We start from the raw sequence: 27,562 nt of genomic DNA on the forward strand, positions 1-27,562 counted from the left end.
CATTTTTGCTATTTTATGTATTCTTTCAGCCAATATTGCTTGGTTTTGGACATGTGCTAGGCACTAAGAGCAACAGGGTAAGAATAAAGACCTAACCCCTGACCTCAGGTGGCTTACAGGCTCTCTTTGAAACTTCCTGATAACAGGTTGTAAATCCGTTGTATTTCAATTCCAGTGCAATTGAGACCAGCACTGACAAGATATCAGGGCATTTTTCCATACACTTGCTATATTTTGAAGTGAAGCACATTTGTCATTAAATATCATAGAGTTTCATAACCTCAACAAATATGATAAATATTGATGTAGAGTAGAGATTCTTATGCAGCTTTATCCTTAGACTATTCACGGGTGTTAATCCTTCTCAGAGATTTTCACACTTCAACTCTTCTTGTTTTCAGTTGTCATACATAATTCATATAAGAATCTCAAAAGCAGAAAACTGTGAACTAAGAATACCTTAGTAAAATCTCAAGTAGTGAAGGTGGTTATAAATCTGAATTATTATATATATTGCCCCTTTTAATTAAATTTTATTTCTACCCTGATAAGTGTGTAGAATATTCTGGAGAAAAATAAACTCTGTTCCTTAGCTTGGTAAAGTGTCAAGCAGTATCTTTTTATGTTTGTCATAGTATAGAAATTAAGTATCTTTGCCTGTTTTATTGACCATTTTTAGGAGAGATAAGCACTAGGCAATCTGCATTTAATTTGATGAATAAACAAGAAAAAACATTGAGAATCATTTTCTATTTTCACAGTGATTTCAGACCTCTGTAGACAAATATATATATATATATATATATGTACATAAACATATATATGTATGTTTAGAAACATGTATGTCTGGAAATATGAAACACAGAAAATAAAACATATATGAAAGTATTTTACAAAGCAGGGAATAATTTATCTATTGGTTATATGTGTTATGTACATATAAAGGTTTATTTTAAAATAGCTACATAATATTTGTATATCCTTTTCTTTCAAATTAAGACATGCATTGCAGCCAGCTGTGACTGAAGTGTTTCTATTTAGATATATGGAGTTGGTCTAGTTATGGCTTGTTACATGGCTATAAAAGACTAGCTATATACAGAAAGAATTGTCAACAAAACTCTAATAATCTAGTATTGGATTTTTTAGGCAAAAACATGTTTGTAATTTATTTAAGAGTCGACATTGGCATTACTGTCTGTGCATTTGAAGATTGCATGCATTTTCTTTCTTCTCTTCTATCCTCTATTGTAATTGTGAACTGACGCAAAAAGAGGACTGTTTGTTTTCAGAGTTAAAGGGCCCATCTGAGAAAATCAAATCTGCATTTTTATTAAGGAGATATTTTCTATTAAAATGTGATATTTGGGTAACCAAAAAAGGGAAACACTTTACTAATCATTATGATGCTTAAGCATTTCATTGACGAATCCATTTTAAAATGAAAGAAAGTAGACAAATAAGTCTTTATGAGGGAAGTCTTTTTTAAATAAGTCTTTTTTTCTTCTTTCTGGGCTTACAACTAAATTACTTTGCTTTTAGGAACGACCAGTGATGACTGGCCAACCCACATGTTTTCCATCTTTGATCCTGTTTCCCCTTCAGCTGACTGATAGTGACCTACAGGGAGAACAAAGCCATATATTGCTAAAGGCAGAACTTCAGGCACCCTAAATCCCTAACTGACGTGAGTAGATACCCTCTACTACTAACCTGGAGCTATGCTCGCTCTTCAAATAAGACCCTATACTTACATCTAAAACCTATGATCTGCTGTTAGTAAGTTTCAAAGCTGGACTGTACCTACTGGAGGCCAGGGTTTAGGTGTTTAATCTTACTCTGGGCCCTCGGTGCCCCCCATGTGCCAGGAACTTGATAGGTTGCAAGCAATATTGGAATATTGGAAAAATGATTTCTTTGGCAAAATTTTATACCATTAATTACATGCAAGACTGGGATTCATTGTATGCATTCTTTGAGATTATATTCTTGGTTTTGTTTACTGCCTGTCCTCTATGATTTTTTTAATTTCAATGTTTCTATGCATTATTTATATAATCATGATAACAGTCAAGAGATTTTCCATGTTTTTACTATTATAACATAATAAAATTGTTGTCCTTTCACTGAGATTGGAGTAAATATTTTATTAGTCCCATTTATTTATTTTTAATTATTATTCCAGAGGGCTCTAATTTATATATTTTCAATCCTAACCATTTTCTTCTGCAATATTTTTTTTCTAAAATTTGCAAGATTATATTAACCTTTCCTCCCACAGGTAACATAAATATTCACTATAATTCCTTTTGGTTTTCTAAGATCTTATTTTTTATAATTCATTCCCAGTGCACTATTATCTTGTTTGAAAAGATTTTAGTTGACTTCTCCAATATTGGCATAATTTATTATCAGATACCTTCTTTAACCTTAATATGACGTTTCCTTGATTGCATGATGAATGCTTATGTGTAAAATTATTTACTTATGGATATTCTGTTACCATGATTTATCTATTTTTTATTTTTGTCTCTCTTGTCTTACATCAGTGTCAGATTCTAGTTTTTAAAGATAGAAATATATATTTGTGAGTCATATTTATTATTTACAAACATTTAATAAGTTGGAAAGGTAATATGAACCCAGTGATAAATCCATATTTAATGGATAAATTACCCATAATTAATAAATGATGAGTCTGTAAGTTATAAAAACCAAAAAACAAAAAAAATCAGAAAATTCACTATCTTTAGAGTATTTGACATAGTTAGCTCTGCTATCAAAAACTCTATGCTAGATAATATTATCCTAAGTTTTCCAAGAAAATCTTAAAGAGATTCAGTCTAATGCTTAAGTCTCAGAAAATATTATTTAAAGTATTCATTATACATGATCCATTTAAAATGATATGACTTCCCATCTAATTCACCAAGGCAGGAAAGATATTAAAGAGATTATCACTTCTCTTTTGTAACTCACTGGTACTATGTAATGACAAAGGAACACTTTGTATTTCCTTGATATTAGATTGTTTAAATTTATTTTTTGATCTTGAGTTTAAAATTGAACCAGACATGGCTCTTAAGCGATCTGAAAGAAAAAGAACATATAGCAACAATGAGCCATAATAAGCATAACCCTCATGGGTGGGCCAATATCTACTTCCTGTTTATTTATTTAGATTACACAAGTTTTCACAAAATCATGGATTTAAACTACTCCCATTTATGAAGTCTTAAAAAAAAAACTAGTTTCTTGACCTTCCACAATATATTTGCATACATTATTTTATGAATTTTCCAAAAAATTCTTAAAAGGATGAAAATGATTGACTTTCATTCCAATCTAACTTCCCTTGAAGGTATAAGACAAAGATGCTGTTGAAAAAGTGAGAACAGTGGTGTGAAAGAGAAAAAACATAATACCCGGAATTTTCAAATGTTTTTAAAGTCTATCGCTTGACTGAAAATTTTTAGAACTAGAACATGATAGAATATCAAAGAAAAGACATACCAAGAATATTTCCATATGTTGTTTCAGAAAATGCACTCAGCCAGCTCAGTAGTCAATGAAAGTACACAAAATGGGTTAGTCATGCAGATAAGGAGAACTTGAGTAAAGTTTTTAAATTGTATCATGGAACTGTACATTTAGAACCTAAAAAAAAAAGATTTGGGGTGCCTGGATGGCTCAGTCCTTAAGCATCTGCCTTCGGCTCAGGTCATGATCCCAGGGTCCTGGGATTGAGCCCCACATAGGGTTCCCTGCTCAGTTGGAAGCCTGCTTCTCCCTCTCCCACTCCCCCTGCTTGTGTTCCTTCTCTTGCTGTGTCTGTCAAATAAATAAATAAAATCTTAAAAAAAATCATGCATTTTGGATAGTTTCCTTATGGGACCTAAGCTAAGAAAATGATCAGAAATTCAAAATGTATGAACAAAATGACCATACAAAAATTTGGATAGCAGCAATAAAGAGCCAAACACAGTGGTTTGGATATGCATTTTGACACATCCATTCAATATTATATTGAAATATTTAAGGCTACTGGAACAACCAATGCTGTATCATTTGGTGCAAAAGTGTTCTAAAACCTGTATATGTGCAACATGTAATGTAATAAAGTGATTCTATATATATGTACTCTGAAGAATATGCAGTGTTTACAGTGATTATCTTTGAATGGTGGGATTGTAGGAGGTCTTTGTTTTGTATTTTATGCATCTTCTACACATGCATAAAAAATAAATTGGTATTACTTTATTGTAGACTTAAATAAAAATGAACAATGCAAGCATAGCAATGCTATAAGCCATTCTTAAAAAAATAAAAACTTCAATTCTCTGGAAATTTATAACAAATAATAAGTCCTACCTGAATATAAGTTAACAGTATAACAATATCTGTGTGAGAATATAAGGGAGGACAAACATAATAGATTTTCTCCATAACTCTGACAAGCAAGAGAAAATCTTTATTAAGAAATTAGAAAGATTTCAAAAGAAAATAGAGAAATTAGAAAGATCTGAAATAAACAACCTAATTGTACACATCAAGGAACTAGAAAAAGAAGAACAAATTAAGCCCAAAATTAGCAGAAGGAAGGAAATACTAAAAATCAGAGTAGAAATAAATGAAATAAAGACCAGAGGAACAAAGAAAAGATATAAAAAACTAAAAGATAGATGGTTTTTCCAAAAAACAAAAACTAAAATGGGCAAACCTTCAGCTAGACAAAGAAAAAAAGAAAATTCAAATAAAATTAAAAATTAAAAAAGAGACATTACAGTTGATTTTAAAGAAACACATAGGATCATGAGACTACTATGTCAATGAACTGGAAAATTCAGAAAAAATGGATAAATTCCTAGAAATATACAACCTTCCAAGACTGAATCAGGAAGAAACAGAAAACCTGAACTGACAAATAGTGAGTAAAGAGATTGAATCAGCAACCAAGAAACCTCCCAGTACAGTAATCTCTGGGACCAGATGGCTTCACTGGTGAATCCTGCCAAACATCTGAGAAACTAATTATGAACTCTGATGTATATACAATGTGTTTAGATGGCTCGATACATTCAGACCATTTCTATCTTTAGTATATTTTAAAAATCTTGTAGCAAATTTTCCTGATATAGAGAAATATATTCAAAATAATTTTATTGAGTAGATTACATAAATAGCATTATATATTAGCAAAGTACTTATTGAAGCTGAATTCATGAGCTAGAATTGTGGCATTGACTTTTTAGATATTTTTCACTCTGGTGATTAGTGTGGGGAGTACAAAATCTGTACAGGGGATCACCAGTTTCACTATCCTGTAGGTTACATTTCGCTGGTGAGGGTAGGTTTAAGAAAGGAACAAGGAAAAGAGAAGAAGACTTTAAAGAGCTAGGCTTGTTACATTATGGGGAAGAGTGTTACCAGAGAACAGAAATTCTTAATGTATTGCCCTCCATGTCAATAAATAGCTAAATCTGTCCCAGTGAGGATACTTGCAATATGGAGGATGTATGCATGCACTACAATGGAACACAACGTTTTGTTTCCTTTTTCTACAATGACACCTATATAGTAAATACTGAACAGATGGTGTGGAGTGATCATAAAAAAAGCAACGTGTTTTCAGGAAGGGAAAAAATATTTTTATTTTGTGTTTGAACTATCTTACATTCTAATTTGATTTCTATATGAAAAGAAAGACAATAGATCATTTCTAACCACCAAGTGGAGGTTACTGGTCATTAAAACATAGTATATGCTTATTTCTGGGCAGCTGTTCTGTTCAGATTATTTAATTCAATTATGATGAGACATAAATAATATTTCCAATAATGCTTTTGTTCAGAAAGAAAAATATGGCATAACTTTATGGATATGAGTTGGGCTTCTAATCTTTAATAACTAAAAATATGGAAGCCTGAGAGAAGATTAAGAGCTCATAAATCTGGATAAGAAAGGGGAAAGTTTATCACGTTTTAATATTACATTAGCTATACATATAACTTTATATTCCAATTGGATAGTATAATTTTTTTTATTTTCTCTATATTATGCCTGAAGGATGTAAAATGATATATATAGCAAATCTATATTAATCAAAAGTCCTTAAAAAAGTAACAAAATTGGGGCTCCTGGGTGGCTCAGTCGTTAAGCAACTGCCTTCAGCTCAGGTCATGGTCCCAGGGTCCTGGGATTGAGTCCCACATCGGGCTCCCTGCTCTGCGGGAAGCCTGCTTCTCCCTCTCCCACTCCCCCTGCTTGTGTTCCCTCTCTCACTGTGTCTCTCTCTCTCAAATAAATAAAATCTTAAAAAAAAAGTGACAAAATTGCTACATCATTAAATAGGAAAAACAACTTTTTCTTTTTTTTTAATAAACACATTCTAGTTGTTGAACATTCTACTCATTGAAATGAGTTCAAAGACTGGCATTTTGGATAAACTTCCTTTTCCATTAGCAAATTGCAAGCTATTATTCTCAGAGCTATGTGCTTACTTATTCACATAGTCAATAATAAAGAAATAAATTAAGGCAATGCATTTAATTAATAGTTCTGGTCAGCTGTTTTAAAGTCATTTCAGAATATCCTCACAGTTTGATCAGGTTTATTTTTAAAAGATGCCTAGGTAACAAAAAAGTATAATCATATTGAGTAGGCATCAGACCTATATGTCAAAATGGAATTAGGTATATTTCTTCCAAACCAACCAAATAAAATATATGTCAACCACATAACATACCACCAGGCCAGGGGGACATATAAGAGAAATTAATGATGTGATGTTTGCTCTCAAGCAGTTTGTAGAACACTTAGGTCATAAAAGAAAAAAAAAGTGAAAAATAATAGTAAATGGAAAAGAGAAGAAATGCAATAAGAACTACTGCAAGCCAAATGAGCCAGATTAAGGATAATGATCAGTGGTAGTCATTGGAATACAGAAAATCTGGTTATCCACAAGATACTTAATGACAAAGAATGATGGAACTGGAATCCGATTAGAAAAGGAATATTCAACTATTACTTTAGGCTTTCTGACTTTGATGGAATCATGGTGCTGTCAATGTTATAAACAGAAAAATCAGTAGATTAATTGCTAGAACAGAAATGATGAAGACCCATGTTTTACTGAGTGCCTTTTCTCTGCTTGACACTGTGCTGTGCTAGAAACATAACATTTTAACCCTTTCCATTAGTGTTGTGCAATTTTATAAATAGAAAATTAAATAATCTGCTTGTGGTGATGCAAATATTAATGTAATCAAGCTTCAAACCAATTTCTGACTGATTCTAAATCTCACTCTCTATACTATATCGTGTTGGTCTCAGAAAAATAAAAGAAGGTATAGTACATATTGCTCTTATTTCAATTATAAAAAAATATTCTTAGACTCCAAAGAGGGATCCTAAATAGTTTATATTTTAGTACTTTGTTAGAGTAATATAAGCAAAAATCTAGTATTACAAATCTAACAGTGTTATATACTGAATAAGATTAAGGGAAAGAACATGATCATGTGGTAGAGGTCTGTTCATTGCTGGAAATAAAAGATCAGATCAGAGGTTAAGAGTCAGTGTTAGATACATGGAGTCATAAAATTATGAATGATTACCATGAAAGTTGATGAGCTGAACAAGGGAGTAAGAATACTTGGAGAGTAATGAATGGCTAATAAAAGAGCATTGGGGACACCTACAGATGCAAGGCGGCAAGAATAAAAGGGACTAAAAAATGAGACAGAAAGAGGCAAACCAATCAAGCAATAATAAATTATAGTATATATTATAAAAAATAAAATAGTATTTTCCTAAAACAGATACTGCCATGTCCAGTTTTTAAATTTAGAATAAATATAAGTATGGATATTTGAAATTAAATTTGTCAATAAGATAGGATATCCTTTGTTCCAAGATATATGTTAAACATTTTGTTCTTCTACATTGCATTTTTTTAATTTAATATCACAAGAAGAAAATGAAAAAATTTAAACATAATCAGGTTAATATATAGTAGAGGAAACCCTCTAACTTTTTATCTCAAGTGTTTGAAACTAATACCTTATTACTTTCTCTTTTAAAATGGTATGTGGTCTTCTGGATAAATGACATCAACTGCAAAGATTTAACTGAACAAAATGGAAATGCTAACTTACTTGGCTCATGGGATGCAGTTCATCATGATATTTTTTTTAAATTCTTAGCAGGACAAATAAATTTTAATGTATTTATGTACACTTTAAAAATCATGTTTAAGCTTGAGATGTGTATCAGAACATTAAAAAATATATATATATTTGTTCCGCCACACAAGATCAGTTTAGTATTTTAAATAATAGTGAAAACAATCCAATTAGAATTTCTAGGGAAGATAACATAGATAGAGGTAAAACAATTTTTTTTACATCAAATAATTAAGAATATTGAAAATGGAATGAATCTGTTTTATAGAAAAAGAAAATAGCTTATTGAAGCTTGTGGCATGATCTCATATCCATCTCTAACTGCTAGAGCATATCTTCTTTACTTTCAGATTTTATTCTAAAATATATATTTTAATATGATGATTTTAAGATAAATCAAATTAAAACAAAATATGTTTACTGATTAAATGGAACTCTCACAGACCAAAAAGAAGTAAAATTTCTGATAAGGGGAATGTATAAGGCAACAAATATCCAAAATGCTTGTTTGTAAGTAAATATTTTAAAAACAACCTCATATAACAATAAACAGTAAATCAGTATTTCATAAAAATGGTTTGTAGTTTCTCATTCATTCCAGAGATAGGGTATAAGGAATTAATGATACACATTTCTTATAAACCTAATTAAAGAAAAAAAAAATCCAATGCCCCTAACAAAGACTTTGTGGAAACAGATTTGAAATATATTATCAGAGCTTCTTTTCATAGACAAACATGCTGAAACTCTTTGGCTGTCCCCGTTATGCCAATAAGCATTACAAAAATGAGAAAATTGTTTAAGTTAAAAAAAAATGCAAACATTTGCTCCCTGGCTTCCAAACTACCGTCCTTTGGTGTTTAATAACTATCTTTGTACTAATTAATGAAAGATACAAAGAACAGGTGATATTCTTCTTTTGCCCTGATGGTGGTATTATCTACAAATGTCAGGTGGGGCCAGCGTCATATTTTAAATATGGTGAACAAAATGGATGAGCTCATTTATTTTTGTCATGGCCTTTGTTTTTCTCATTTATATTTTATCCTCACAAGTTACAAAACATAATTTGTTTCTCTAGCATCTGAAATAAGTGTACTTATTACATTGTATTTATATTGCATCTTACCATTTTACTTGGAAAACTGTTAAATAAAAAAATTAAAAAAAAATATGTTCAGAGAATGTCAAAAGTGCTAAATCTATCCATTCAGAAAGCCTGCATCTAATGCCTAATAATTGTTTTCAAATGGCCAGAAAAATAAAGATAGCTAGTTACCAATAAAGCAAGGGGCAAATAAAAACAACTGATGGATTCAGTGGTAGAACGTGAATGCTAATTACATTACTTATTAAAATTTACTGTAGTTTTAGGGGTGCCTGGGTGGCTCAGTTGGTTAAGCGACTGCCTTTGGCTCAGGTCATGATCCCAGGGTCCTGGGATGGAGCCCCGCATCAGGCTCCTTGCTCAGCGGAGAGCCTGCTTCTCTCTCTCCCTCCGCATGCTGCTCTGCCTACTTGTGCTCTCTATCTGTGTCAAATAAATAAATAAAATCTTAAAAAAAATTAAAAAATAAAATTTACTGTAGTTTTAAATACGAAAAATATAGTTTAGGGAAGAACATAATGGGATATTTCTGCATATCTGCCAGGATGACTAAAATTAGCAAGATTAACAGTAACAAGAGTAACGCTCATACAATGATGTGGGAGTGTAAATTAGTACAACTACTTTGGAAAGGCAATAGGGTGTATTTATTAATGTTGAACATTACCCTATAACAGAGCATTTCACTCCTACCATATACCCAGGAAAAGGTACACATATGTCTTCCCAGATTTCAAATATAAGAATGTTCTTAGTTGTATTATTTTTAATAGTAACTGGAAACAGCCAAATGCCCTTGAGTAGAATGGATAACTCATAGTATATTCATACAATGGAATAATCTATAGTAATAAAATGAAAAAAAAAATTTAAAAACCTACTGATTCAATCAACAAAATGAATTGTACAAAAGTAAGGTGGAGAAGCCAAATACAATAGAACTATGCTGTATGATTCTAGTTATATAAAGTACACAGATGAAATTAATCTATATGGTAAGGCATCAGGAGGAAAAAAGTTTACATCTGGGGAAGAGGGAGGGGTTGTGAAGGTATACAAGGAAGGTTTCTGGAATACAGGTAATACTCTATTTTATATAGTATAAGTATGTCCAATCTGCAGTAGTTATTTATGTGTATGTACATGACTTATGCAGTATCTTCTATGTATACTTGAATTAAATGTTTTTAAAAGTTTACTTCTAAAAGCCTAACTTGTTTGAATTATAGTCTATATTTGTCTTTGGATATATTCTGGGCTATGTGCAGGCAATATTTTAAATATCGTTGACCCAAAGGTGAATGGAAAACAAGATCTTGGTTCAAGGAGGGTTTACTTCCTAGTTGGAGGTGGGAAAAAAAAAAAGGAGTAAATTAATAAATAGTATCATTGAAGAACATGAGAAAATATGTGAGTATAGCAGCTACTTTAGGAAAAAGGGCATTATTTTTAATTGGATGAGATTAAACACAAAAGATAAAGGTGTAGCCATAGGAAAATAGTAGAGAAGGGCATTTCAGACAAAAGGAATAACAAGTTCAAATGCCCCCAAGGAAGGCTCAAATATATGAGGAGGGGAAAGCGTTAAAGTATAATTTGGTGGGTATAAGTGAGGATCAAGTTGGAGAGGGAGGCTGTGTGAAGTCATATAGGATTTTAGAGGCCCTGACAAGAACATATAGTCTTTTATTGTACATAAAATTGAGATTCATTGAAGGGTTTTGAAAGAGAAGAGCAACACTGCTGATTTATATTTTTAAGAAGTTTCTGCTAGCTGGTATATCGTAAAGGATTTAAGGACAGCATCTGCTGATGAAAGCAAATGAGAGGAAACCTTTATAGAAGGGGTCACGGTGATTTGAATTAGTGTGATGCCAGCAGATATGAAAGTCGTGAACACATATTAAATATATTTTAGGGCTACAATATATAGAACTCGGTATATGGACTATGTAGAATTTGATTAGTTAAGAAGGGATAATATGATGATGCAACCGATTCAGAGGAAGAGTCAGGGTGGGTCTAGGGTGGGAATCCTGAGAACTGGGTATGGATAATAACAAGAATGCTCTTTACCAGTTTACATGTAGATTTGGTAGTGACATGAGATAGTCAGTGTCCCACTGATTTTAGAAAGCTTTAGAATTGTAACATGAGGCAAGGCCATCAGATCCACAGTCAAGGGGGTAAGGAGGATGAATGGTGGAGAGGTACAAAAAATGGAAGAAGACAGGGCATGCTCCATTGTGATTCAGCTACTATGAAGTGTGCCCCATTGGACAAGTCTGTGAATTTGTATGACTTCAGTTTACTCCCATAAACAATGAAGATAATATCTGCCCAACATCCAGAGGTCCCAGAAAAGACTTCCAGTTAGCGTGGCTAACTGGACACACATACAAATAAATTATAAATGATAACTTATATAACAATAAGTGTAAATAAATCAATAAGTTAATTGAAATATGAGTTCAAAGTATACATTAGGTAATTTCTCTCAACTTTTTCAGTATATCAAGTCTCTATAAAAAATTACATGAAATTCATCTTTTTTTATCCAATGAAACATATTTTGCCAGAATGTGCTTTTACATTTTATAAAATTGTTATATTTCTAATGCAGTAATTTTTTAATGAAATGCAATAAATTGGAGAAAATGTACTGTATTGGGTGAAAAATTAATATGCAGAAAAGTAAATTGAGGAGTTTCCAGGAGAAGTGTGCACTTTGATAAACATCTGAAAAGCAAGCTCTGAGTTAGTATTTACATAGAGCAGAAAGATCAATAACAATTAAACACAATCTGAGGTGAAGCAATTGTTATTTTAAATATTTCATGTTGTTTAGAAAATCAAAATTTTATAAGGAATGTTCTTTTGTTGTGATAAGTTAGAGACATAAACATGTATTAGCTAAGAATAAACTACTCTTGTAGAGTTTATTGATTAGAACAATCTAGCCTTTTCATTGAGTTAATGTGTTCCTTTTTCATTTTAAATGTTTGGCATTTCCTTTAGTAAAGAATGGGTATCATTTCCAGGATGCTGACAGAGTGTCCCAGTTTACTTCTTTCTGAAAGCCACAATTTTACACTTGGAAGAGTCAGCAATTCCATGTTAATACCAAATTTGTGTTAAAAATACCTTTTTGCATACACATGAAATTCTCCTTAGCACTGGACTGAAAATAGAGTGAGTTTCTTTCTCAGGGAGAAACAAGCTATTCCCAACTGCTATATATCTCCAGAGTCACACAGGAGATGTCTTCGAAGTTGGTGAGAACATCTCATCTGAAACGGTGATCCATGCCTTGACTATTTCAAACCAGTGATACTCATATACTACTGATTGTCATCTCCTGAGTTTTTCTTTTTATTACTCAAGTGAGTAATAAATGGATCAAAGTCAATTTTTTCCTTAATGAAATGTCCAGAAATTCTGTTTAAAAGCCCTGAAACAAATAATTTTAAATTTTACTTTATATAATGCATTCAATAAATCCAGGGGCAAAAAAGTCATGAGATATCCTAGACAACACAAAATGTCACAGATTTCAGCAACCTACATAATTATAGGAGAAAGAATTGAAAAAAAGATAATACATTTTGTGCATGCACATAAGTATCATATATTATATATTATTCTCTGCATATTTATATACATTTACTAAAAACTTGTTGCTTCAGCATTTTAGAGTACAGAGTGGGCACAGAAGTCAAGCAATACTCATGACCTTTAAACTGTCTTGAAAAGGGACCTAACTGATGATTGTCACCAAACATTTCTGGGAAGGAGTGTAGACTTAGTTTCTAGTATTTTGAAGGGTTTCAGAAAAACAGATGGCTATAACATTCAGGTGTATTCTTAAAAGTCACATAAGGTGACTTTGGAGAAAGAGGTGAATGAGGACTGGAACATAGTGAGGAGACTGAAATGACTGGTAGAATAAAGAATGGCAGAGGGAAGAAAGAGGATGTTTAGAAATTAATAATAATAATAATAATAATAATTTTTAAAAGAGTTGAAAATAGGAAAACAGAAGGAACTGTTGCTGTGGACTGAAGCACGTACCTCCAAAATTCCTATATAGAAACCCTAACCCCCAGTGTGATGGAATTTGGAGAAGGGCCTTTGGGTAGGCAATTTGGTTTAGGTAAAGTCATGAGGGTAAGGCCCTCATATGAAAATAACGTCCTGATCAAAAGTGACACCTGAGAGCTTGCTTTCTGCCATATGAGGAAACAGCAAGTGGCCATCTGTAAGCAGGAAGAGAGAAGAGAGCATTCCCCAGGAAACTGAATGGGCCAGCACCTTGATCTTGGACTTACTAGCCTCTACAACTATGAAAGATAAATTCCTATTGTTTAAGATACACAGTCCTTGGGATTTCATTATGGCTGCCCAAGCTAGTCAACTGACCTAGGATCAAATGGAAATTTGGAGGGATAAGATTGAAGAGGGACAAAAGAGAAAAATGATGCAATATGGCAGGACATAAACACAGAAGCAGGGATGAAAACAAATTAATCCAGAGACAATAAAGACAAGGAAGAATCAGACTGATGTAACTGATGTGTAGAGATTTTAGTGATCCAGTTTTATGTAAAAATGCACAGTAAAATAACACATTTACATTAAAAAGTAGAAAAAAGTCTATGCCTGTATTATATCTATATGCATATATAAGTTCACATATATATGTTCACACATGTTTTATAGATGTATAAAGAAAGGTATACATGGATAAAAATTCTAATTTTTGGATATTTCAGCTGAGTAGGCATTGAAGAAAGGGAAATGGGGGTTGTTAACCTTATCATTTGACTTGTTATACTGAGCACCTACCATTTAAAAGATTAATAGAATGAATATAAATCAGAAAAGCAAAACATGTAAGAAGAAAATGAAATGTCACTTGATTATGTGCCAGGGATGGATGCATGACACAGAGTTGGTTCTGTCCCTAGGCGGCCAGCCAGGGATTTTGGAAGCAGATCATGGAACATGGATCAAGAGTATGGAAGCTCAGATGAACAATTTGTTCCAGTGCCTCCAATATCACCAGCCAGCCAGATTAGGGAAGACAGGTGTGCGTTACTCGTTTGGGTTTTCCTCCTGCCCTGGAATGGTTCACATGCAGGTGGGCAGGTCTACTGTCACTATTAGAACCATGTGCTGAATAGGGCTTTTGTAACCAGGTATGAGCAAATGATATATTTGGGACATTTCAAAGACTGAAATAAAATTGTAATTAGCCAAATACTGCTAGAAGATTTGCTTTGCTACATTCTTTTAGTTTCTATACACTTGAAATATGCACAACATTTTTCCATGAACATTCACCTGAATGTTATGCTTTAAACATGAGGAAAAGCCATTCAGAATGGGAGGCTAAATAACTTTTCTCCTGTTTAAGAGTCATCTCATTCACTTATTTAAAAATAGTTAGATCACAGGGGTTCTCCAGGAGGCCCAGTCAGTTAAGTATCTGACTCTTGGTTTCAGCTCAGGTCATTATCTCAGGGTCATGAGATTGAGCCCCACATGGGGCTCCATGCTCAGTGGGAGTCTACTTGAGATTCTCTCTCTCTTCCTCTCCCTCTGCCCCTTACCCATTTGCACACTCTTTCTCTCTCTAAAATAATAAATCTTAAAAAATAGTTAGACCATTGAAAGAACACAGATTTCTATATTCTCATTCTAAATTCATCTTTCTTAATCATACCAGGTTATATATCTTTATACCCTCTAAACTACTGAATGGCGTATCATAATGAAATTTGCTTTTTATAAAATGGTATTGCTCAAAAGTTGAATATCTCCTACTGTAAAAGTGAAAAGGGGAAAGGTGGTTTATACATTATACATTGCTATACATTCTATTTCTTAATTTGTAAGTTGATGCTTGCATTGTTACATAAATGAATAATCTACCTAAAAGAGCTATAGAAAAGAATTTGACACTCTTTAAGTCATATTGGGACACAAGAACTAGAAGTCCAATACACTCATTAATAGAAGTACAATGTACTTACTGGGGACAAGAATGTACACATTAGGTAAGATACATTGTTTTCTTTCATTAGGGTATAATTATACTTTACATTCCATTTTAGAAAACATCTTTCAGGGTTGATACCATGATTTTTTTCCAACAATTTATAATGTTGAACAATATAACAACATCAGGTTAATGGTATAATTATTATATATTCAATAATATTCTATATCTTTATGCTCAAAAAATTAACATGATTTGTTTATAAAAGGCGGAACTTAAAACACCTCCTTATGCTAGGTAGCTGTATCAGTTTCCTATTGCTACTGTAACAAAATACCACAAATTTAGTGGCTTCACATCACAGCATCACAAAGTTGTTATCTTATGGTTCTGTATGTAGATAAAGGAGTCTGAGATGGGTCAAGTCAGTCGTCTGAAATGAGTCACAACTGCACTAAAATCAAAGTGTCTTTCATGTCTGCCTTCCTTTCTAAAGACAATAGAGGTGAATCCTTGCCTCCCCCAGTTTCTAGTGGTTTCCCAAAGCACTTAGTGCTTGGCCCTCTTCCTCCATATTCCAACCCAGCAACATCAGAGTTGAGTTCTTCCCACATATCATCACTCTGACCTTCTGTATGCCTCCTTTTCCCACCTTTAGTACCCTGTGATTACCATGAGCCCACCTGGATCCTCCAGGATCAGCTCCCTGTTTTAGATTAGCTGATTAGCAACCTTAATTCCAGCTACATTCTTTTTTTTTTTTTTTTAAAGATTTTATTTATGTATTTGAGACAGAGAGAATGAGAGACAGAGAGCATGAGAGGGAGGAGGGTCAGAGGCCCAAAGCAGACTCCCTGCCGAGCAGGGAGCCCGATGCGGGACTTGATCCCGGGACTCCAGGATCATGACCTGAACCTAAGGCAGTCGCTTAACCAACTGAGCCACCCAGGCGCCCTCCAGCTACATTCTTAATCTACCTCTGCCACCCAATATAATCACAGGTACCAGGAATTCGGACCTGGATATCTTTGGGAACCATTATTCTGCCCACTACATTAGCCTTCAATGTGGTCACACACAACACTTAAACAAGCCTTTAAATCGTTCAAACTCTTTTTGTTACTTCTCTCACAAAACTGAGTTGCAGAAGTTAAAGCACTTAATTCATCTAAGATTATAAATATTCTAAGTGAAGTTTTGTTAATAAAGTGCTGGTTAATCAAGCTGATTATCATCTGTTTCGATTAAGTAACAGAATGTGATCATAAAGTCATAGGGTTGTGTGTGTGTGTGAATGTGTGTGCATGTGCATGCGTGTGTCTTGGAATAGTTGCTGAAAGAATGCTTTCATTGGTGTGAGCGTTGTTGATAAAATCTACTAATATAGTAATCCTGCATATTTGTTTAAAGATCAATTTCATTATTTTATAGTCACCTCATACCTACAGTTGAAACTATAGATTCATATCTTGGTTTTTTATATATTTCTCCTGCACATCAAAGGACATAAATCATGAGCAGGATAGCAACACAAAAACATACAGTTCCTTAATTTTAATATTGGCTATGGGAGACTTCTTACCTACTTTTAAAATATTTTTAGAGTAATTTTGGGTTAGAAAAAAACAAAATATTCAACCATTAGTAAATTAGATATATTTTATATTACATATTTGTCAAATCAAAAAAGCAATAATTGTAACATCATGCTTTAGTTAAAGCCAATAAAAATATTAAGAGTAGAACTATATTAATGAACACTGAAATCTAGAGATGATTAAAGCAATGATTTTGTGCCAATATTAATTTTTATGGCCTCAAGAAACCAATTGTGTTGGTTTTTATTTTTCCAACCTATCTGTGTTGGGTTGCTCCAGCTTCTGGCCTTATGTTTTTCATCTTTTCATTCACATCCAATCTCTTCATTTTAAATTCAATCTATGAGGGATGGCTTCTGATTTCCTACCTCCAGCTGACAGCTTTTCTCTGAATCCTACACCTCTGTATTCAACTGACTCCATGCCATCCCTACTTAGACATTTATATCTAAAAATATATAGGGGCCCCCTGGGTGGCTCAGTCGGTTGAGTTTCTGACTCAGTCTCTGCTCAAGTCTTGATCTTGGGGTTGTGGGTTTGGGCCCCCCCCATTGGATTTCATGCTGGGCATGGAGCCTACTTAAAAAACAAAACAAAAAACCTGAAAAAATATACAAAACTTGGTTCTTCATATCTAACTGCCTGTCCTCCTTCCCCTGCCAAACTTTGTTCTGCTCAATTCTTTCCCTCCCCCTTCCCCCTCCTTCTTCCTCCTCATCGTCCTTCTTCATCCTCCCCTTCCCATTCCCTTTCTCCTCCTCCTCCTCCCCCTCCTCCTCCTTCTTCTTCTTCAGTTTATTTATTTAAGTAATCTCGACACCCAATGTGGGACTCGAACTCATGACCCTGAAATCAAGAGCCACAAGTTCTTTCGACTGAGCCAGCCAGGTGCTCCCCAACTACATCCTTCTAATTGCTCAGAATGCAGCAAACAAAATTTATCCTTTATCCTCACTGTCCCCCACCAGCCCAAATATCCTATATAATGTCAAGTCCTGTCAGCTTTAATTTCAAGATATACCTCTTTTACCCACCTCCATTGCTTTCACTCTGCAGCAAGTCACCATTTTTTCTCCTCCAAATTACTGAAATAATTCCACAACTGTCCTGTTCTGTCCTAGCTCCTCTTCGGTCTCATTGCAACCCCATGGCAAGACTTCCTTGCTGACACATGGCTGATTAGTAACCTTAATCCTATCTGTAGCCTTCATCTTCTATTACCACCTAACATAACAGACATCAGATTAAGTCATTTCTCTCATCAGAAACATCTAAGATTACTACCCCAAATCTCCTAGGAAAAATACAAAGTCCTTACACTAATCTATAGTATCTACACATGATCTGGTTTCCATTATCTCTTAATGGTATTGTCCTTCTATGATTCATTTCTGTTCCTTCATTCCAGCTATGCTGGCCTTCTTGTTATTCTTCCATAGGCTGTGCATATTCCTCCCCACTTCTGTACTTGCTTTCGTGCTCTCCGGAATATGGCTTATTATATATCAATATTGTCCATAACCATACTTCCTCCAAGGCTTTATTCAAAGTCACCTTCTTAATGAGGGCTTACAAGCCATAATAGCTAAAATATAAACTACCACCTATTTCTTCAAAACTTTTATTCCAGGATGCCTGGGTGGCTCAGTTGGTTAAGTGACTGCCTTCGGCTCAAGTCATGATCCTGGAGTCCTGGGATCGAGTCCCACATCGGGCTCCTGGCTCAGCTGGGAGCCTGCTTCCCCCTCTGACCCTCTCGCCTGCATGCTGTTTCTCACTCTCTCTCTCCCTCTCTCTCAAATAAATAAATAAAATCTTAAAAAAAAACACTTTTATTCCATATCCCACTTAATAATGGTATTTTCTACACGTAATACATGATTTCCCTTGTATATCATCACTCTTCCCAAATAGAATGTAATCCCCATAAGTTAATTTAATATTTAATAAAGTATAATCTATTATTTGATATGACTACTTTTGCTTTAAAAATATGATAAAAATCATCTAAAAGTAGAATTTCAATCACAGAATTGAAAATCTTACTATTCAGTCTTTTGGAACTGTTTTACTTCCCAATCAGTAATACAAGGCTTTCTCATCTATTGGTAAGTTGAACTGAACCAATCAGCCAATGAGCAGGTTCTCTATAAAAGCAAAAAATTGCAAAAAGCTAAAATAATTTGTTTATATTTTCATGGCTCATTTAAATTATATCACATTGAATTTGAAGATACTAATTATACATGTTTAAATATATAAACAGTACAGAAAAATTGGGAGATACACATTTTGTCTCAATATATTATCTAAGAGAATGGATTTACTTGATGGGCTTTTAAAAATCATTTTATATAAAGTTTTGTATTAAGCTTAATATTCAAGTTCCATCAATTTATCATTATTTAGATTGATCTGAATTCTTATGTTTAACTTCTTGAGTTATTTCTTCATTTTTTGATACTTTGAATTGTATTTTAGTGGTTTATTCCCACAAGTCACATGTCAGGAAGTCTGCTTTTTCCCATCTCTGGCCATGGATTGAAAATTGCTTTTCAAAACTGGTATGTTAATTTTCACTTCCACAAGGGATAATTGTAAATAAAATTTTATCACACCTTTGCCAACACTGGTTTCAAAAATTATTTGTAATATGATGATTTAATAGGTTAAAATGGCATTCAGTCTTCATTTAAATCCCACTGATAACTGTGAGCTTAACCTACACATATATTTTTATTTAAAATACTTTTGTTATCAGGTAGACTGACTGAAAATAATTGGATCAAGTGAACTTGCCAGTCACATCAGATTGTGCATAGTTATATATGTCATATATATTGTCCCAAAGGCATAAAATACAATGAAAATAAGTATCTATTTGAAGATCCTTACGGTCATCTAAACATAAGTGAAATCGAAGTGATAGTGAATTCCCCTTTCTCCAGTAGAGGCATCTGCAAAGTCCAAATTCATTTTACTGGCAATTCATCTATCATATCCCATGCAGTGTGAGTAATATTGGATAAGGCATAGTCTAGGGGAGCTCAGATAAGTGAAATATTTGCTTTATTCAGTATTTCACTCAAATACTTGTAGGGATTGAACTTTGTTCATTTTATTCTCTGCTTACTAAGAAGTTTCCTAAATTGATGTAGCCATGCAGTGTAGAATTTAACATACCAGAATTTTCTGGTATCTAGGAAGCAATATCCACACATGTCAGGATACACTAAAGTGAATGTTCTTATACCTGTTCCTACATTTCCCTGAAGTCCATTTATTTTCCCGGAAATCTCTTTCTGGAACATGTACCACACTTAAAAGTCAGAACACTATCAGCAATGATAGAGATGCTAAATTATTTAATTTGTGTTGGCCTTCTCTTTACTATTAAAAAAAAACAAAAACATTTTAATAGAGGATTACTTAAATGATGGTAGTAAATCTATGCAATCGTCAAAATGTCCACCACTATGTCAGGGGCATCACCAATCTGAAATCACCCTGGCATAATAAGAAGAGAAAGCTGTAAAACAAATGTGTGTCCCTAACATTGAACTAGAGTTAAATGTCAGATCTGTGAATAATGGTGTACTGGATTCTTGCTAAATATTCATGAATTCTCTATAACCTCACATGGAAGAGTGAACATGCTATAAAATTAGTTGGGTATAACACTGAGCTGTGTTTACTTTATCTGTATGCATATGCTCATATGAATGCATACATTTGTGTACTCCTGCATCTTTAACTTTAAATCTATATTTTATAATTATATATATCTATATTAATCTATTTATTAAAAATCATTTTGAAAATATATACCAAATTGGTACTAATGGTTAAACGGTTCTTGTTGAAGAGGAAATTTTTTTTTTTTTAAAGATTTTATTTATTTATTTGAGAGAGAATGAGAGAGAGCACATGAGAGGGGGGAGGGTCAGAGGGAGAAGCAGACTCCCCACCAAGCAGGGAGCCCGATGCGGGACTGGATCCAGGGACTCCAGGATCATGACCTGAGCCAAAGGCAGTTGCCCAACCAACTGAGCCACCCAGGCGCCCATGAAGAGGAAATTTCAAAGTACATTCTAGGTTTCACATTTCTGTATTTTTAAACAAATTATAAATGTAGATAATATGGGAAAAATGGAAATGAGAGAAAAATTAGGTTTATCTATAACTTAAATCACATTCCAAAATGAAGATGTTTTACTTCATCCATAAAAAAAAAAATAAGAACAATGCCTTTTGTACAAATAAGCAGAGGGGGGAAAAAAAGAGAGAGAGAGAGAGAGAGATTGTCAAGCTAAGAAACAGACTTGTAGCTACTGAGAACAAACTGATGGTCATGGGGGGGATGGGTGAAATAGATGATGGGGATTAAGGAGGGCACTAGTGATGAGCACAGGCTGTTTTATGGAAGTGTTGAATCACTATATTGTACACCTGAAACTAACATTACACTGTATGTTAACTAACTGGAATTTAAATAAAAACAAAACAAAAAATACTGCATTTCTTATAAATAATTTTTAACCACTAAAGCTGGAAGATTTAGCAGGCTGAGTCAATTCTCATCAAACAAATCACCAGAGACATTGACTCTACGATAATTTATCGACAGTGGTGTAGATCTTAACAAATTGAAAGCCATTTTAACACCTTGCATTGTTTGGTTCTCATGCCTATTCTTATCCCCTTTGGCAGATGAGGAAAAATGGCCTATATACAAGGGACTTTTGACACAAGTAATCCAGGTCAGGATCAAGTCCTGCCATGTCTTCAAATCATTAAGCTCATTTTTTTTTTTTTTATTGTGCTATACATTACCACCAACTAAGAAGTACGCATTTAAAATCAAAATGTTTTCCTTTTACTTCTGGAGACTTTGAACATTATAAACTACTCCAAGCACATGGAATTACTAGAGTAAACACCCATTCCTGACATTCTAAACATAGACATACTCAAAAAAAAAAAAGAGAAAAAAATAACAAAAGCTATTATAGAATAGAAAGAATCAATATCTTTCATTTACTTATTATTTATATTAAAGACTCATCTGAAAAAAAATTGAAGTGAAATGTGTCTTCAGCCTTCGCATCTACATTTTCTTTTTCCCATTTTTTAAAATTTCCTCTTGGTCCTACAAATGATAATATATGATAATACAGGCCAGTCTCTCAGTTTATAGAAAAAAGAATACTGATAAGCTCTCCCACAGTCTGTGTTAGGGACCTAATGAAACACCAGTTGAAATTCATCCAAAGCAAGAGAAGGGGGGTCATCACAGAGCACCCAAACTGAACTGTATGTGAGCAGTTGTCTACTCGAATCATGTGTTGTATGACCCTTTTCTGCACACAATCTTTGATTTTTACTACAGCAGTGGTTTTCAGCAGGAGAGGGGTGCTAGTTCCCCCCGCCCCCAAGGAACTAGTTAACAATGCCTGCAGATATTTTTGGTTGTCACAATTTGGGAATGCTGCTACTGGCATCTTGTGGGTAGAAAACAGGGATGCTGCCAGGCATCCTACAAAACACAAAGGTATTCATTAAGTGAATTAAAAAGTTTGAAGTCCTCCACTTATTAAGAAAAAAAAAGCGAAACAACATCTTACACACTTGCTGTGTTTAATCTCTCAACTTCTCTCACTTTTCACTTGACTACATGGCATCGAAAACAGGGATTTGAGATAAATAAATATTTTCAGGTCAATAAGTTCAGTATGTTTTATCCTAGACCTACTGACAGGTACATGCATGTTCAGATTCTAAAAGATGATTAAATCAGATTGCAAAAACATCAGGTACACCTCAAACTTCTAATCATCAAGCCAAATACAGGACAAGTGGGACACACACCTGTGAACATGTGGTTTCTATTCATCAGACCACAAAAATCAACACGAAGCACAATAATGATACTAATATGAGCCAATAAAAAAGTACTATTTACTATATATAGCACCTTTCATCTAAAGAATTTATAAAGTTGGACTGACTCATTCATTCTCATAATTCCCTTATATCCCTCTGAAAAATAGGGCATCAGGAGGAATAATTTCCAATTGCCCAATGTATAGATTTTACTCGAGCACCGGTTTCTATTGACCATGTTCGCAACTGCTGTAGCCAATTATATCCAACATGCACTAGACAGAGTTACAGCTAGAGCTTTCCAGCTCTTACCTTCATTCTACTATTATATTTTCCTTTACTCTTGGGTTATCTTCAGTTGGACACTTCTGTTGCATCTAAAACAGTAAATCCTTATTTTCTACCTCTGATTCTTGTCAGGGAATCAAACTTGACCATTGGTATCATTTTTGTTTTGTTTTGTTTTTTCCCTCCTTAAGTTAGCTATCTCTGTGAAAATCATCAGTATTATGGTTTATAAAATCCTTATCCAGCAAGGCATTAAATGAATGCCTTATTAAGTGAATAAATGTATTGACCTACACTGGGTTAATTCATTATCAAGAAATCCAGAATTAAACATCTAACAGGAGGCTTGAAAGAAACTGAAATGATGATAGGTGCTTGGACCAGAGTGTTAGACGACAGAACTAATTCTCTACTAGTATCATATCCTGCTTTCTCCTCCCACATCCAACAAGGCACACGCGAGATCTAATCTGGACCTCAAACTCTTGATTTAGAATATTTTCTCTGGTAAGACAAGTCCACTAAAATAGAAGAGAGCAATTACTGCATAAGGAAAGCCCCCTGCTTTGAAAAATCTGTGGGTGATCCCAGAGTGGAAAATAAAGATTCCAAAACACTGTGAGAGCTTGTGGTTATTATTTTTTTTGGCTGCATAATAAAATCTTTCTCTGATCTGTATCTCTCAGTTCAAAGCAGTGATACCATCACCTGAGCAAATGGAAGACCATCATAATTTTAGCTAAGAATTTTACTTTAGTATTTCTTGATATCCAGCAGGGAAATAGCAAGGAACATTTACTCTTGATTAATCTGAAAGTTCATTAAGTACCACAGGCATTGATATAAGGAAAAACTGTAATAACTAGTTAATAAAATTGTATTTTTTCACCTGTTACATGACAGGTTTTCCTAGTTCCACATCTGCACGCACAACACACACACACACACACACACACACAGGCATACAAACATGCATAAGGCATAATTTTGCCTTGAATTTTAGACACGAAAATTAATACAAAATAATTGTTATTCCCACACTCAGACAAATCAGGTTCAAGAAGTTAAGAAAGGGAAATGAATCAGAGTTAACAAACATAAGGGCATATGCTAAATAAAGTGTGTTGCTGATCACAGGAGCCTGCCTAATTCTTTTTTATGCATCATTTATAGTGCCCTTTAAGAGAAGTAAAAGTTTCATCTTAAGCTTTAATAAGCACTTATGGAAGCGATTCATGGGAAAAAAAAAAAAAAAGAATGAAAGAGAGAAAAGAGAAAATGAGCTTTGTTCAGCTGCAGGTTCAGTACTCAGCTATCATGTAATTTTAGAGGATATTGGAAAGGCAATAATTAAAAAGCACTACCAAAATTTCAGTTTCAACATCCCTGTTTCTCTTCTGACAATGCTCTCTCTCACTTTTATAACTAGACATACATGACAGCTCAATTTGATGCCATCACTACTCAAATGTGCCTTGCAGACTACCCTTCCAACTTCTTCAGGGGCAGGGCAGATAACAGCATATCCACAGATCAACATAAACAGACACCAAGCGGGGTTATTAGACTCACATTCCATAGGCTCTATAGCAACATTCCTGGATAAGAAATTTAAAAAAAAAATAAATAATAATGTATTCGAGTCATAAGGCTTACGAAGCATTAGATACAACTTTCCCATTCACCCTAGATCCTATGAAACCAATCCGAGAGGAGGATTTCACCAAATATTGTTTTGACTCAGAACCGGGTAAGCAGCCCCATTGTACAAAAAAATATTAATGTCACTACACAGTAAAGTGTCATTTATTGAAGCCTTACCTTAGCTGACTTGCCCTAACTGGTGGAAAGGAACTTAATTTATGAGAAGCAAAGAGGGGACTTTCCCAGTGCTCACGGCACAGCTGCTCCCGTCCTCGGAGAGCCCCAGACTCAGCTCGGCGGCGCTCCTGCGAGCCCCGGGCTCCGCGGCTCGGTCTTCTGCAGCTCCGGAGCGCGCCTCTGATTGGCTGGCAGAGCCTGTCCGCCTGATCCTCTCCTCTCCATCTCTCCTCCTTCCTCTCCTCCCCGGCTCTCCGGCCGCTGCCTTTCCCTTCTGCCTCCTTCTTTTTTTCCCCCCCATCGTGCATACTTTGGGGCTGCACAAATTCTGTAGCACACAGAATGGACACCCTTTAGCCTCCTCTGCAAGGTCATGTAGAAAGCAATGCCATTAATTAAAAAAAAAAAAAATTAAAACCCTGGATCAACAGCATCATCCTTAGCATCACAGCTCTTGAAAAATGACAGGACTCCGTGACTGTTTAGACCATCCGTTCTCTGCAGGGAGGGAAAACTGGGAGGCCAGAAGGGGTTTGACTGTCAGATGGAGTGGGAGTAGACGTCGGGAGGGAACGGGAGAAAAAGCAGGCAGGACAGGCACTGATGTGGCAGGCTGGTAATAAATTTTCCTATTTCCGTGAAAGTCGTCACAGCCTGCTAAACATTCAACTGCTGGCTCATTCATCAGTGATCCGTAGTCCGCTGGTAGCTGTGAGATTTAGCTTGAGTGATGCCCTTTAATGTCTTACCCCAAAGTACTCCTGGCATGGAGGGTTTATATGAGACAGAGCTTTCCCTTGGAGGTCAGCACTGTATTTGTAAAGATGAATAGGAACTGCAATGCCTTGCCTACCCCCTTTTGCTTGCACCAGGCAAACGCTCCCTCACACACAAACTTCTCACCTCTCATCACTCCAGAGTACATTAAAACGATTTGTAATGTACACAGATACTGATAACAAGGATTTGGGGCCTGATTGGCAGTATTCAAAATTGATGTGAAATAACTTCAGCACTTTCCCCCAGCACAAAGTCACTCACATTCGCTCATTAAGAACATCAAGCATCCCTACTCAAAGTAGTGTAGCAAACAAGCATAGGAGTTTATCTAAATTGAATGGTTATTCCAAGGGTCACTTTGCAGATATATCAAGAATTCCAAAAGACCCTCAGTCATTGCAACCACTAAGAGAGCAGTTTAACTCACTCCAGTCCTATAAACACTCAGGTTCAGAGATTCAAAGGAACAAAGATTTAAGGGAAGCAGTGGGATGGAGGGGATAGACCTTTTAAAATCCAGAAGACATGGATTCAAATTCTGGTTCAGACTTTCTTCTATACCTGAATGTGTATAAGCTGTTTTGCTTCTAAGACTCAGGATGATTCTTTTTAAAATCTAGAAAGCAATCTTCACTTCTTAGTGAAGATTAAATGAAAATCTGTACAATTGTGTTTAGTCTATGATAAACTTTTAATAAAGGTTAGTTAATGTCTAATTATCTCCTTCTTTTCTTCTGCTTCCAGAAAGGTCAGAGAGGTTGAGAAGATAAGTGGTATTTCCAAGAAATTGATAGGGCTTAACCTGAGATGTTTTGAATCAACTAGTTATATTTTATTATTTTTTATTTAGCTTGAGTGATGTGAAATGTGAAGGGATTTAATTTGGTTTGGGGTTTTGATATGACAAAACAAACTAACAAACAATGAAAAAAACACCTGCATTGGATTATTTCCAAATATGAAAGAATTATGCATTTAAGTGAAAAGTTATTCCTAGGTAAGATGTTAGAAGTCATTTATGACTTGAAAATTGCCAAAAACTAAACTCTCAGGGAAAAGTGGAACAGAAGCAATAGCATCAGAATAATGAGCCAATGTTGTTTTATGTTTTGTATATCTTTTCTCATGCAGCTTCTAATTTAAATGAGATTTTCCTTGCACAGTAGCCCAACATAACTTCTTGTTTGTGTTTATTGAAGGGAGTATTGACAATAATCCATTTCAATGTTTTCTGTGTTTATGAACTCGTGGCAGCAAAGGAACAGAACAGTTACGAAAAAATAGAGGGGATATAAAGAGTAATTTTTGGTCTGTAAGAGGTCATGTAATTTAATTTTAAAATTTCACATTATGCCATTCTCTAGAGAAGCCCGTTTATTTAACTGCCTCTAGTTGAAGGAAGTAAAATGTTTGCCAGTTAACTACTGAAGCTTTTGCTGAGACACCAGCAATGAGCATCCTAGGGACACACTTGAAAACAAAATATGTTTTCACTAGTCTTCCTTGGTGGTTTTCCCTGGATAAGACCATAATAAGCACATCTAGTCGACAGTCATAATGGAAGTCAACAGGCACTTGCTCCTGAGTGGGATGACATACTGAGGGATTTGTCAGCATCACCAAACAATACAATCCATTTCTAGAAAAAGAATCAATTCACCAGGGAAGGATTTGTATCTCTGAGACTGTATCCAGATTGAGGGCTCTAGATTCTCCACAAATCCAATGATGCAATGTATACTGGATTTAAAAATGGTTTCCAAAATTTGATATTCTGAAACCATGCCAACCTTCCCTAGCCATAGGAAAGTGAACCTGTCAGCCACTTAGTGATTCTCTTATATTTTCAGCTTAAAAGGAATAAAGTAAGTAAGCCAACGCGGAACTTGATGCTTGGGGA

General features: G+C 34.5%; 1 protein-coding gene across 2 annotated transcripts in view; it reads right to left on the minus strand.

Annotated features, from left to right (window-relative positions):
• CDH18 (cadherin 18) overlaps positions 1–25,132 on the minus strand; it is a 403,581-nt gene extending 378,449 nt beyond the window's left edge. For both annotated transcript variants that reach the window (XM_006726862.3, XM_031018262.2), the window contains exon 1: positions 24,883–25,132. The gene's annotated coding sequence lies outside the window, so the exon portion shown is untranslated. The remainder of the gene's footprint in view (positions 1–24,882) is intronic.
• Positions 25,133–27,562: the final 2,430 nt, after the last annotated feature.

The sequence above is a fragment of the Leptonychotes weddellii genome, chromosome 7 (genome assembly GCF_054177405.1).
Source record: "Leptonychotes weddellii isolate Sample4059 chromosome 7, ASM5417740v2, whole genome shotgun sequence".
In the NCBI taxonomy this organism is placed as follows: domain Eukaryota; kingdom Metazoa; phylum Chordata; class Mammalia; order Carnivora; family Phocidae; genus Leptonychotes; species Leptonychotes weddellii.